At 37.2% G+C, this 15,311-nt stretch overlaps 1 protein-coding gene across 1 annotated transcript in view; it reads left to right on the forward strand.

Moving 5' to 3' along the window:
- The first annotated feature begins 6,126 nt into the window (after window positions 1–6,126).
- The window catches only part of ccnd2a (cyclin D2, a), a 61,160-nt gene continuing 51,975 nt past the window's right edge, over window positions 6,127–15,311 (forward strand). Inside the window, exon 1 of the mRNA XM_051883404.1 lies at window positions 6,127–6,171. The gene's annotated coding sequence lies outside the window, so the exon portion shown is untranslated. The remainder of the gene's footprint in view (window positions 6,172–15,311) is intronic.

Here is a 15,311-nt window from a genome sequence, read left to right on the forward strand (position 1 = left end):
AACACTGACAGTGTAACATTTAAGTCTTTCAGAGGGTCAAAGACACCTCTTGTGATAGGAAAACCCCTAATGGGGTTCTCTTGTGTGGGAACTTCATATGTCATGTAGTCTGCTGCAACAGGAGGGTGCGGATATTTCGGCGCTAAGTCAGCAATCAGGCAGAAACACGCACTTATGCCACACCTACGGCGGTGCTATAACAAGCACTAACCACACATACTGTACGCTTCTCTACGTTTAACGGTGACAGTCACTAACAGGGACTGTGCTGTTTGTGTCTATTAACATGCTAGATTCGGTCGACCTAGGTAGGCTTGTTGGTTCAGCTAGTTAAAGGAATATTGGTAGCACTTTATTTTACAGTCCTGGTCCCCATGTATATATGATATACAGTACTTATTACAGTAATTAACAGTAAAACTGGGTAATAGGTACTAACCCTGAACCTACCCCTAAACCTAACCTTAACCCCTGTATAGTTACCTTATATTACCCAGTTAAGTACACTGTAAGTACTCCAAAATACATGTACCTGTAAAAATAAAGTGCAACCGGAATATTCCGGGGTTTAGTACTAATTAAGCTCAATTTGTTGCATAGTTGATTTCCAACATCTATAAAACAACAACAACAACAACAGTGTCTTTTACAGTGAAGCACTTACAATGAAAGTGAATAGTGCAAAAACTTAAAAAAAAAAATCATTGTTTCAATAGTGTAGCCTCAAGACTTAATCAATATGTGTTAGCATGATTTTAGTGTGATAAAATTGCTTACTAACATTTTCTTTTAAAGTTATTTACAATTTAACAACTTTGTCACCCCGACAACACCATAAATGCTAAAATGACTGTAAAATGATGATTTAAAGAGCTTTGCAGCTCAACTAAAATACTCACATTTTAACAGAAGAATTAATGTAAATTCATTGGATTAAGTCAGGTTCAAAATTCTTTTCATTTTGTTGGCATATTAGAGATAAAGGAGATAAAAATAGAGATAAAAAAATCACTATGTTGTATGAAATTTTGTATAAAAATAGGCAAATGATATATGAAAGCCTTCAGAATATAGATAGGAATTAAATCGTAAAGTTTAGTGTGTGTACATGCTACTGAAGTGGAGATTTCTGACTCAGTGCATGAGAAAGACAACTCATTTTGAGAAACTTTCCGTTGTAGTGTGACATGTAGTGTAATTGAAATCTACAGACACAAATAGATAAAGTGCAATAAAATTAGTGCATTTTGTATGTTGTCTTTCCACTACTCTGAGAGAAAAAAAAAAAAGAAAAAAAACGTTATAAAACACACATAGCCCAAAATCTCATGGACCAGCGCATGAAGAAAAGTGCTTTTTGCCAGGGTCTTGCCTTAAAGTAAATGAGGGATAAGTCCAAATTATTATGCTACAAAATGCTGTCGATTGAATTTAACTTGTCTTGAACCTGGAATATTCTTTCAAGAAGACTGGTAGGGACACCAGCATCCAAAACACAACATATGCAGCTTAAACCGCATTAGCACCTGAACTTGATTCAGTACTGAATCAATAACACAAGTCTCTTTTCACCGTTGACCACCTGTGTTATGTATAAATGAAAAAGGAAATTGTCTTCATCTGTCTTTTCACTATCAAATCAGGTGGTTTCATTGAAAGCACCCTAGAAGCGTAATTCAATGGCACATACACAATAAGTGCTCAAGTTTCAAAGACATTTTTTGGGCGATAATAGCGCTGCTTCTAAATGCAAGAGGAACAATGGAAGAACTTTAGTCTCACATCATTTATCTCCTAGTTTCCTGAGAGTCTGAAGCCAGGGATCTGCTCCAGACATCTGCCCATTCACACGCTTTTGTGTGCATACTCCTTGCTCACTTTGTTCACATTGAAATATGTGTTTTGACAACTTCACATCTCAGTAGCTTTAGGGATGCAACCGCTTCCCCCTCGCCCGTTATTTCCTCCTCATGTGCTGGGATTGTCACATTTGCTCTTTCTTGTCTACTTTCTTTTCATTCTTGCCAGGTGAGTCAGACTAATCAGTCTTGATGCGTCTCTGACGGCACTGATTGACTGCCTACTCACCTGTCAATCAGCCACTGCGTTGAAGAGAGGTTTTAAATGAAGAGATTCCAAAGGGTTTTTTTTTTTTTTTGCAGTGATGCCAAAGAAGACATTTTTGGTTCCCCAAAGAAACTTTTAATGAGCAGTTCTTAAAATAACTATTTTTTTCTTAGTGTGAAGAATATTTTAATAATATAAAGAACCTTTTTCCACTATAAAGAACTTTTTGTGCAATGGAAAGGTTCCTTTGATGTTAAAGGTTCTTCTTGGAACCACCCAGCAAACACAAACGTTCCCCTAGATTATAACCAAACTATTGCAGATGATAGACCAATAGGCTACAGAGATGATTCTAATGCTGAAATGTTAATTTCATAAACTGTATTTTGCAGAATTACATGTCTGAATGAAGTTTAATGCAGCTTTTCATAAATTAATTTAGTCAAAACACATTATAATTTTCAGATAGCTAAATTAAGCCAAATCTTTCTTTACTGCGCGCCTCTGATCACGCGCTTCTGTCTTCCACAGAGAGCCCCGCACTCGTGTAATTTTAAAATCGATGGTCATTTCGTTTTACTGACTATAACATTTGTTTATCGACCTCTTTATTGAATAATTATTTATAATTAATATATGTACGAGTGTAAATGGTGTGATTTCAGAGACATTTGACACGTAATTGAAGACAACATTATGTTAACCGAGAAGTTTTTGTTTACCGACCAAAAGAGAGTGGTAAGAAATTAATGTAATGTTATCCCAGTTAAAGTCACATAATTGTTATTAATTTTTTAATGTCTGTGAATAAAATTAATATTTTAAAAAACCCATATTGTGTTGAAGTCGTTGTTTGTCGCTTAAGAAACGTAAAATCTGCTTGTGGTACAGTCTCTGTGATACAATTTACGAAATCTTACATATTAATGCATAAATTCGGTCTTATTTAATCCTCCATAAGGTTTATGTGCTCGGATTATTTATAATATATTTCTGTTGATTAAATAACAGTTCAAAACAAGACATTAAACATTCTGAGAACGTTCTAGGAAGGTTAAGGAAACGTTCTGAGAACGTTCTGGGAAGGTTAGGGGAACGTTCTCCAAACCAACAGGGAACGTTCTATTTACGTAAAGAACACTCTCCTGGCTAACCAACAGAGAACGTTAGGATGTATGTTCTGGGAACGTTCCCAGAACGTTCTGGGAACCAAAAATTGTTAGCTGGGCATAAGCCACTTTGGTTACACTTTATTTTAAGGTGATGTAGTTACATTGTACTTACTCAAATAAGTACTTAGTAATGTTAATTTACTTCTACAGTTGTGAGACAGCTCACGAGATCGAGTTCATGAGAACGAGACAAAACGTGAGAAATCCTCAATGATGAAATTCATGACTAGGAAAATATTCTGCAGGTGCATTCATCTTGTAATGAATGTCATTTCAGTTCCACTTTCTTAGTATGAATTATCATATGCAGTAACTGTGTGAACAGGGAGCAGCAGTGCTGCGTGCACATTCTACAAGATAAGACAATTGTCAGATGCTTAGGCTGTGTTGTGCAACGAATCCTCCGCCATCATGATCGTGACGAGAGTAAGTGAACTCTGATTCCTGCAGCTCGTGTTAGATGAGCTGAATGGAATTGAAGCGACCTGTTACCCAACTAAATTAAATGGTTTTTATTTCTATAAAAAAGCAAAACGACAGTGGAGGCGTAGTGTAAACGTAACAGTGGCATATTCTATCCTAATTTACACCCTCACACTCCGTCATGGCAATATCGCGAGAAAGCTTTTCACCTTGATGAGAAATCTTGTCACGTGGCACGAGATCCTGTCACACCCCTATTAACTACATGTACTTACTATAGAGTTATGGATAGGGTTTGGTTTAGGGTTAGTTACTTGTAATTATGCAAAATTTAGTAAGTACATGTAGTAACCATAGACTGTAAAAAAAAATATGGACGTAGTGTCCATGACGTCACCCGATTTCTGAAGAGCATTTTTGAAGCGAAAATGAGGCCACTGCCATCTTAGCAGCATGTCACCGCACGTCACTCCCGGATAAAGGGCAAAGAGGCGGGACGTGGTTGGAACTGAGGTGCCTGGTTACTGAAACCATGCCCGCCTAGCTTGACGTGATCATGTTAGCAGGCTAAGGAGCTATCTATCTATCTTAGATACTATTTAAAATATTAATAAAGATAACAAGTTATATCATTTGAAAGTTCTAAAGGTTTACTGTCAATCTACTGTGTCTTTTTACGATATAGATGCTCCAACACCAGTAATTGTAATTTATGTTGGGTGTGCAAATAACAACATGAAAAATCAAATGGGACTTTATAATGAAATAGCGATCACGAGATGAATCCAATCCGTGGCACTTGGGTAAAATGTCCATGAGTGTCCATTGAAAAACAAAAAACAGTACTTTTTGTCCACAAAAGCGTTAAATCCATGAAATATTGATATATAATCCATTGTTTGCATCACATTTTTTCTGAATGATCTGCTCTCCATCATCGTTTTATATCCTCCCACCGTTGTCATTGTAGTTAATCTCAGGAACAAAACTTTTAGCCAATGTCACGATCCAACAACGTGTGTTGTGTTTATCTTCCGCATGCGTGCACATCCACACAGACGCACATCTGTCTCGACCATTAACGCAGCAAGCCATATTATTTTATGATTGTATATATTATTATTTTATAATTGTATAAAATAATCCCGAAAAAAAGCACAAACACGGCAGAGATGCCAAATTCAGTGGCTGGAATTAGCTGAGGTGACGGCTCACAGACAGCAGCGGCAATCTCCCTGTCACTCAAGTGACCACGCCCTTAATTATGCAGAACTTTGAGGTTTAATATCATTTAAACAGATGAGTTATAAAAAATTCACCCCCCTCAGAGTTGTCATGAAGGGCAAAATTAGCTGTATAGACCAAAACCACAATTTGATCCAGGCTGTTAACATGTTTTTTTCTGCTGTACAGTTGGCCATTTTAACATGGGACTCAATGAGATTCTGCTCTCTTTTGGAGCCTGTCCCTAGTGGCCAGTCGATGAATTGCAGTTTAAGTCACTTCCAGATTGGCTTCAAGAGAAACTGGGGGAGTTTGCAGCTTGGTAGTAACGTGTAACTATATGTCACCTTAAAATAAAGCATTACCTCTACTTTTCCAACATCGGGCCAAACCGTTCTTGTTGCTTAACCGCTCTATGTCAGTGCTGACGGTACGGAAAAACGGCTATAGATGCCTGTAAAGAACCTTTATTTTAAGAGTGTATATAGTAGCAGGCACAAAAAGCATTGTATCTCACCTGTCAACATGTCGATGTATCACTAAAGATTGATTTTAATACTTGCAGTGAACAGGTCCTGTGATGCTAAAGTGGCGCAACTGTTTGGTGAATTCACCCTTGTCTTTATAGTGTGGCTCCTTCCATGTATTCAATGATAAAACAGATTCTGTTTTCAGGGATCTTTAGCTTAGTGTTCAAATGCATTTGATTAATCTTTGCTATTTCTTTTTTAAAACAAAAAAGCAGAAGAAAAATATGTGCATCTCTCAAGTAAAATGTGGCGGCATGAAGTCTTTAGGTTTTTGGAGATGGTTTGTCGCACTGATTTTTGAGTCATTCTTCTTAACAACCTACACTTTTTCCATATCCTTATTTATTCACAGTGTTTAATTCATACAGAAATACGTTTCTCAACCGTGCTGAAACTTTTTCAGTTTTTCCACTTTCCAAAGTCTTAATAGTAACAAAACCCGTCTGGTCTGAAAGTGTGGGGTTTCTCTCCTCTATAACTGGCCACCATTAGGGGAATTCCACCAATTTCAGTATGAGGAGGACATGGATTTTCCACAAAAAAGAAGATATGTTCACTACGGTCCATTGGGCTGTACAGTTCAGTGCCATAGGCAAAACCATGACGGCCCATGCCCCAGCCGAGAACATCAGAAGCATGTTTAGATTGTGAAATAAGTCATATAGAACAACCTAATCACTGTTTGTTTCTCTGTTTTGTTTGGTTTGCAGGTGGCCATGGATTTCACATAAACCAAAGCTTGTGCAGATGTTAAAGTAAGTGCTGGTTGAAGGTTTTGCTTACATTGCTGCTTCCAAAGCTTCTGTATCTGATTTTTCAAACTAGTCTTTAAAAAAATAAGTTCTGCTATGACATAAGACTGCCATTTGTCTGAGAATTTGGCTATTTTTTGGCATCCGTCAAGGGTTGAACGTTTCAGGTTTGTTTAAGGGCATATAGGAAGCTGTCTACTGGGAACCAGGAAATACCTGCTGTTAACGTGATGAAGTTTTGAGGCAAAGTAAATGTGTTTCTGTGGTAACCAGGGCTTTAATTCTTGTAATGTCAGTTCCTAAAAAAGTGCTAATGAAATTATGAAGTGAAATGATGAATTATTAAGAATATAAATAATAATCATGGAGAATGTTAGGCTCTTTGCTAACATTTGAGATTTGACACTGTGCTTCATTTGAGTTTTGTTTGTTGGTTGTGTTGACGTTCTTGTTGTTTCCTTCTGTCAATGTCAGATAATTTTGCTGTATCCCATCACGCAGGCTTCATTTTGAGATTTTCTACATTTCCCACAAGTATCTAAATACACATAGTTTCATATAACAGCACGGAGGTGGGTGTTGTTTTAAGGGCTCATTATTTCAGTAAAGTGATCATGCATGTGTGTGTATCGGGACACGTCTTACCAGGAGCGGGTGTTGCTGACAATGGCTCTTTTAGTTGTTCCTCTGCACAAGCTGTGAACCTCATGTCTGCAAATATTTTGTTTGTTGTGGTGATTTAGATTCAGATGTAGCAACCTTTTAATATCTGCCACGTATCTCATTTTATAATACCTCCAACAATAGATGTATTAGATATGTTTAAGTTGGCTCAGGGTCAGTGCTTGCATACATTTACACTTAAGGCATGAATTAATTTACAAATTTGTATTATTTTGATTTGATATATATATATATATATATATATATATATTTATGTTTTAATATGTTTTTTGATATTTTTATTTTATTTTTCTTTCTTATACTGAATTTATATACTCATTTATTTTTATATTTAAAACATAATATTTAAAAAAATTAATTTGTACTTATTGTTTTAAGTAAACATGAGGAAACTATTTCCTTTTTTTTAACTCTTTGACCTTAAGACTCTGACCTAGACACTGGATAACCATTGTACCATTAGCAACAGCAGCAAAGATTTTCGGTATCACAAATGATCTGATACTTAAACATGCTGAACCACTGAAACCTGAATTACAGTTAAATTCCTGTAAATGCTCTCATGAGGGGTTTCCATGCTATTTATAAATCCCATTCATTACTAAACCTCCTTTCATTTACTCTTGCCTCTTCACTTATACAATAATTCTCTGTAAATACTGGAACGGAGGTTGTCTGTAAGTTTATGAAATAAATTCAGTATTGACACAGAGGTAATTATGGACAGTGGAACACATGGCTTAAAGCGACTTGCCAGTTCCTCCGTCTGAATGCCAGTGAGAAACAGTATAAACTCTTGCTTGGGCCAGAGTGACTTGTTTGAACTGTAGTAAAGATGGTGCCACTTTAATCTGCCTATCCAGGAGCTTAGAGACAGTGTTGAGGAGTTTCTAACTAAAAGTAGCCATATCACTAATCTATCTTAACTTAGCTCATTTTACAGTAATAAGCTATTTTTTCCAATAAGTAGTGAATATAGTGTGACAAAACACTACATATCTGTGCTTTTATAGTTGTAAATAAAAGTATGAAATGTTCTCTCATAAAATATCTTTTCTCTTGTATGTTACTTTGGAAGGTTTGATTCATTTTAGTGAATTGGTTTAATCAAAAATGTGATTCACTGATTCAAGCCCCAGCAGTATATGCTATATTTACTGTATTTAAATCACTATATTGTTAATTTTTGCTACTGTATATTCTTGTATTTGTTCTGTGTATATTAAGTTTAAAATGTAATGCTGATTCAATCAAAAACCAGAGAAATACAGCTTTGATTACATAATCTGATACATTTTAAACAATGTTTTCCTCTTATATAGCTTCAGTATAGCTCATTTTTATTAATTTGTTTTGTATTATGGCTTACTTTTGTTTTTTCAAAGATCTGACTGTGGTTTAATTTTAAAACTGTAACTTGCTAAGCTATACAGTCTTCTCAAGATTTAAAGTACCCTCTAAAAAAATGCTGGGTTAAAAACAAGCTAAGTTGGGTTGAAAATGGCCAAACCCAGTGAATGGGTTGTTTAAACCCAGCAGTTGGGTTAAATGTTTGCCCAACCTGATGGGTAGTTTTATTTAACTCAGCTATTTTTTTAAAAATGACTGTATTGCTTGCCCAGTAGTATATAAACCCAAAGTAATGTTGGAAATTAACATTTATTAATATGTTTAATAAATGAACATTTATTAATAAGTTTAATGATTAATAATTTAACAATAAACAGTTATGAAATTGCTTATTAATAAATGTTCACCTTCTGATTATTATTGTTGCCTCTAGTAATTATGTGATTTTTAATTTCCAACCTATTTTGGTTCATTTTAAACAAGCCATATTGTAAGTTTTAAACAAGAGTTGGGTTAAATAAAACTGCCTAGCATGTTGGGCAAACATTTAACCCAACTGCAAGGTTAAAACAACCCAATTGCTGGGTTTGTCCATTTTCAACCCAGCATTTTTACAGTGTAGCTTTGCTAAATAAAAAAAAAATGTATACACAAGCATAGGGAATAAACACATTATCCAACATACATATAAATGTATGTTATATTATTATTTATGAAGCTAATTTTCTAGCACAACAGTGTGTATGTAGGCTACAGTGAATGTTGGTGCATGTGTGTCATTTATAAGAAAAACCTCTGGTGAGAATGACTTGACACTTTTGACATGAACATTTGCACTTGCACTCTTTTCAGTTCCTGGGATCAGATCTGTGCAGCTGCCTGCTGCAGCTGAGTTCCAGTTGAGTTTTGCACTGGAGCCACAGTTTCTAAAACCCCTTTGCACCCCTACTATACTGTATGTTCTCCTGGAACGCTTTAGTGCGTCTTTCCTTGCGGTCAGTTCTCCCTGCGGTTCAGACATGCCACCCAATCTCCCGCTTATTGGACCCATCTGTCTCATTAGATTGTGTGTCATTGCTGGTACTGTTTTAAATGTCAGATTTGGAGGCCAGCCTGTATCACTTCCTCTTCCATTAAAGACGCTAGAGAAAATGCCAGGTTTGGCATGATTTCCCTGCAGGATTTAAGAGTTTAAGATTTTCCTTCCACCTTTATATGTAAAGTGATTCACAAAGATTAGCCTAGGTAATAAACTTATTTTATTGTTGCAACTTGATGTTAAATGAGTTTTGGCCACCATGTTGAACCATAATCTGAGGCACTGTTTACACCTGGTATTAAGATGCGTTTTGGTCGATCGAAGTGGACACCGCTAAATACAGGTGTAAACGAGGTCTAAAATGTTTTGAGCTTGTCCGCTTTCAACCACTTCCAGAGGTTGTCGAAAATGCATTTGACCGAATTGCTTTCATAGTGTGAATGTGGTCGAATATGTTCAAACAGCGCAACTCTCTACGTACTGACCTAACGTGTAAACATTATGGGAAGCGCACTAGCCAGACGGGATTTAAACTGTTGGCTGGAGACCCAGATTTGGTTTGAAGATGAAAAACGTACCAAGCACAACATTTCTAACACACTCACCGCGTTCGATGTGGCATTGTGGCTATCAGAGCTGCTGCTCTCTGTAAGTTTTTCCGTCATCTCCTTTTGCGTTTATATGTAAATTGCACGAACTTATTTTGTCCATTAGTTTGAAAGATTTGGAAAAAAAAAAACATACATTTACCCACCCATAGACCCTCCCCTTGAAGAAATCAGGACAGAAGTGGTTGAAAGTGGACAAAAGAGACAGATTAAAACACCAGGTATAAACAAGTATGTGTCTCCCTCGTCTCCTTGTGATCCGATCGACCAGGACGTGCACATGCAAGGGTCATCGCAAGACTCCGGGCAAATTAGTGTGAGACTGCAATCCCATTAATGCACCAATGGAAGTGGAAAGTTCTGCGGGTGATCTACTGACAATGCACAAATTAAAGAACACAGACGCAGCCATCTCAAGTGCAAAATGGTTAAGACATCCTCTTTTTTTTCCGAAAATACCAGTAAACTGACCAGTGTTGGGGGTAACATATTACATGTAACTTGAGTTACGTAATCAGATTACTTTTTCAACAAAATATCTGAGTTAAATTTTTAAATAAGTAATGCAAGTTACTTTGTTTTTCCATTTATTGACTGACAGCTCTCCTGTCCCCATGTTGAGAGAAATTGTGAACGATTAATTAAATATATTAAATTACACAAATATACTTTATGTATTTAATCTCACTTTATTAACCAATGCCTTTGCTGCTGACCTTTGATGATCCACTTCAACCATACTATTAAGCAAAAATGACTGTAGTTTCTGCAGTAGGAGAAGCCACTGTATATAATAATTATGTATATACTGTAATAAATTACTTGCGCCTCAGAGTGCGCAGTAAAGTTATGTTAATTTTGGAGGCGGATGCCTGCTGTTTGGGAAGACAGTTCTGGGACATAATTATACTGAACCACTTACGTTCAGACTGTCAGTCCAAATTGGTTTATTCAAACACATGAAATGAGATTTTTACAAATCCATTTTGAGCTACATTCATATGTGGTTTGAAATCCTATTCAAATTCAAATCCTATTCAGTCTGACCACTCTGATTGGATTTCGCGTGGTTTATGTGACTTTCTCACGCCACGTAAAAATGTAAACGCTTATAGGAAACATACTGAAATAAACATCACATATGTAATGAAAAAGTAAAGTAACGCATTACTCTCCATAAAAAGTAAATAAGTAACACAATTAGTTACTTTTTTAGGAGCAATATTGCAATGGATTACTTTTAAAAGTAACTTTCCATAACACTGAAACTAAATACCGCAAACCTTAGTAAATCAAGTTGTGTGATTTATTGAAATACAATAAATTTTGAGTCTGAAAGGAAAACTCCTACAAATATTTGTCCACGCCTTTCCATTACTAATTTTTACAGCATTTCTTTAGTAAATCCTGACAGTAACGCTAAAAGAGGGTCAATCAATTTCTTTCTAGAATTCTTTTGCTTAAAAACATTGTTTGTGAATTGTTAATACTGAGGAATTGTTTTTTCTCATATTTTCATCAGCAGAATGTCCTTTAACTACTGCCATGAAGCTAATTTTCCATCTCATCTTTGTTAACAAACGTTTTCGTTAATTTCATTGGTTGTGTGGCATGTGGTGTTTTGAGGGAATATTGACCTGTCTTTTTGCTATGCAATCCCATGGGGGTGTCTGGTTGGTACTTTACTGCTAGCTTGATACCTCGATGCAAGACAAACATATAGAAAACACATCCAACCTCAGGTATAGACAAAGTATTGTTATTCAGCAATCTGTATAGTGGTGCACAACGACACAATGAAGGAAACATCTGCCTGCGTGTTGCACCGTCTGCACCAGATCACCACAGCCGGCTAACTGAGGGAGAACTGCTGCACGGCACATCCACATCGCCAGAACAACTGCTGCTGCTGCTGCTCTCTCTGCTTTCTCTCTCTCACACACACACACACACACACACACACGCACACACACACAAACGTGAGTCTCTGCTTCAGCATACCACCAGCATCCTCCACAGCAGCTGTGTGCATGTGTCTGTTTGTGTATGTGTGTCAACACATGAACTTTCTCTTTTCATCCACCAGTTGGGAACATGCCTCGGTCTTCACCACTGGCCATCAGCTCTGTTCCGTATTCATCTGGAGTGTGTGGACGTACACACGCACTCGCGCACACAGTTCCTGTGTGGTAACCCTGTTTAGATGCAGTGGGTTAAGCAGTTCTGAGATCAGTGCAGTGCCACACAGGTTTTTTTTTTTTTTTTCTTGTTGTGCATACTAGCAGAGGAATACTCTGGTCGTGCAATATTGCAATGTGTTACATCAGTGCCAGCAGAAGTGCAGATCAAGGCTTACTTTCACCTGTGTTCATACTGATCTCACAAGTTAGAAAACTGATACAGAAATGACTAGTCAATAGCTATGTTTCCATCCAAAGTTGCGAATTTAACTTGTGCGTAAAATTGGAATATCGCATAAAACTTTTGCGAATAAAGCATCGTTTCCATCCAGTGAGCTGAAGAGAACAAAATTGTCACTTCCTGATAAACTGGTGCTAAATATCACTAAGAAAAATGGAAAATTGCTGCAGTAAGAGAATAATTTTGTATATAATAATTTATTTTGCGCAATAAAGTTATCTCGCTTTCGGAGGCGGAGGCCTGCTGTTTGGGAACACAGTAGTGTAAAACAGTTCTGTGACATAATTATACAGAACCACTTTAACGACAGATTTTGCTCAGGCAATTCAGAACAGCCAAAATTTCAGCATTTCAGATGCTGTGCAATGAGATCGGTCAGCTGGTTGGTCCAGTTATGCCGTCCCATCGCAAAGTCACATGTCTTTTTTGATGCGCATTGAGGAATTTATACAGTAAATAAGTTTCCATCGTAGTTTATGCGGATGTTTTCTTATTGGATAAAAAGTTTACCCGACTCAGTTGAGCACGTTTTTTCATGCGCATTTTTAGAATTTATGTTTTTTATGTGATATCCCAAAATGCACATAAAAATAGGTGTATGGAAACTAATGAGGCTCCACTAGGACCTATTAACCTGATGTGGTTTTAGGAATTAAACTAGTAGCTGGGTTTCCGTCCAAACGTGAAGCGAATCTTTTCAAATTTTGCAAAAAAAACAAAAAAAAAAATACAAAGAAATGTGAATTGACCCTTCGCCGGGAGTTTGATTGACAGGCGATCTAACCAATCATAACGCCGAATCCGCCATTTTGTCCAACAAAGCAGTCAGGGGAGTTAGCAGATTAACGTTAGTGGACTTGAAAAATGATGTGTACTGATGTGTTTCTGTGGTTGATTCATGTTTATTTGATGCTATAGATTAACTAGTAAGAAGAGATGATCGGTTCATGACCCGCTTGATCTGAGGAGCTACAGCGATCTGTCACGACACATTAAAGAGCCACAAAATGGTATTTATTGTTTAAATTTCTTTAAAAATTACAAAATTTGATATTTGAGACTTCATATCAAAAGTAACCTGCTCTGTCTTGTCTGTCAATACGTTGTCAGTGTATGTATTTTTCACTGTGAGAACATGATGTGTGGCATGAGAGTGGCATGGCTTGTCGGACATAGCAACATTAACTAAAGGAGGCGGGTCTTTGCAAACGGTCAATTGACCCTTCGCAAAGACCCGCCCCCCCCTTAGTTACTGTTGCTTTGTCCGACAAGCCATGGCACGGTCACGGCACACAGTGTGAAAAATACATCGCGGAGCAAAGAGGACACTGACAACACATCGACAGACAAGACAGAGCAGGTTACTTATGATATTAAACAAAGTCCCAGATTTCAAATTGTGTCATTTTTTTAAAGAAATTTTACATTTTTCAATTTTCAAGTTCAAGTCCACCGAGGTTAATCTTCTAACTCCTGACTGCTTTGTCGGACAAAATAGCGGATTCGGTGTTCTAATTGGTTATATCGCTTGTCAATCAAACTCCTGGCGAAGGGTCAATTAGGTGCATTTCCATCAAGTTGTTCCAGTGGTTGACGGTGGTATTGGTAACCTAGTAACTAACAGTAAATAAAACACCGTCAGCGGAAACGACTGATTAGTCACATGGGTTTAATGTTCGCTACGTCAGAATTTATTAGGCAAATGTGTTTCCATCTCCCAGTATTCGCATTAGCTCTTTTTCCTACAAGTCAAAAACCGCCTCAAGCAAGCGAAAAAACTTTTTTGCGAAATACATCCCCCCCCCCCAAAAAAAATTGCCATTTCCATCACTCGTTTCTGATGCGATACTTCAAAATGCGCATAAAAACAGGGTGATGGAGCTGCTAATTTAAATGTAGTTTTATAAAGACACAGAATATTTAAACGTTACATGTGCTTACGATATAAATAACAGTAAATTATGCATAATTACAAGTAACTAACCCTAAAGATAGTCCTAACCTTAGCCTTATAGTAAGTGCATGTAGTTAATTAATGTCACCTTAAAGCTTCTCCTTCCCCATTGAGTGAAAAATCTGCCAGTCAAGCATGGTGTTACTATTGTGAAAAAGTAAGAGCTTCATGCAGCTGAAAGTGAGAAACAGTAAGGAAAATGTAACATGTCTCTATCCATAAGTAACAATTTTACATCATTAGTTAATAAAGTTATAATACAATAAAGCATTAGCAGTCCCAATTTGGATCCATTTTTCTCCACATGCAGAAATTGAAGCAGCATATACACCATGAAAATGTGCATTCATGATTTATTTTCACAGGAAGCACAATCAAGTGAAACAATGAATCAGTGTTTTTACTGCTTACCGGACAAATATAGTACAGTATATATAAAGTAATGTTACATCCTCACCACTGGTTTGGTAAATAACCTTGATGTGTGCAATGTCATGTACTTTTCACCTGCAACTTCCACTTCCACATATACTGTAATATTGGGAAAGGTCATTGTGAAATTGCTCTGCTGTGTATAGTCCTTCTGGAGGTTAGGAAGCTAAGTCAATGTCAGGTTCCCCAGAGAGTAGGCTCTTTCTCTGAGAAGAGATGGCTACCGCAGTGACTCCTCTGGAAGTCCAGACTGCCACCGGCCCTTGCTGTCCTCTCTCCCAACCACATAAATAGCCTAGCGTGGGTAGGGCACGATCGGATGTTAAAATAATAAAAAATAATATCCCGTTTAGTAAAAGGGGAAAGCACAGGCAAACTCATTCCCAGAGCGAGCGGTGGGAAGAATCAATGACTTCCTTTTCCAAGTCTCTGAGGAATAAGGATACAGCGCAGGTCCCGGGGGTGTCTATCATATTAATAGTCCTCTCGATAAGCTTGCAGAACTTGTGAGAATGTCTCGTCAATGAATCAAACAAGAGATCGCGTGGAAAGTGCATCTCCCAACCACGAGCGTGTAGTATCTTGTATCTTCCACACAATGGCCGAGCAGTGAAGGTGTGTGACATGTGAATGCGCTGAAGACAGCAACCTGAGA

The sequence above is a fragment of the Ctenopharyngodon idella genome, chromosome 24 (assembly GCF_019924925.1).
Source record: "Ctenopharyngodon idella isolate HZGC_01 chromosome 24, HZGC01, whole genome shotgun sequence".
NCBI classification, from domain to species: Eukaryota; Metazoa; Chordata; class Actinopteri; order Cypriniformes; family Xenocyprididae; genus Ctenopharyngodon; species Ctenopharyngodon idella.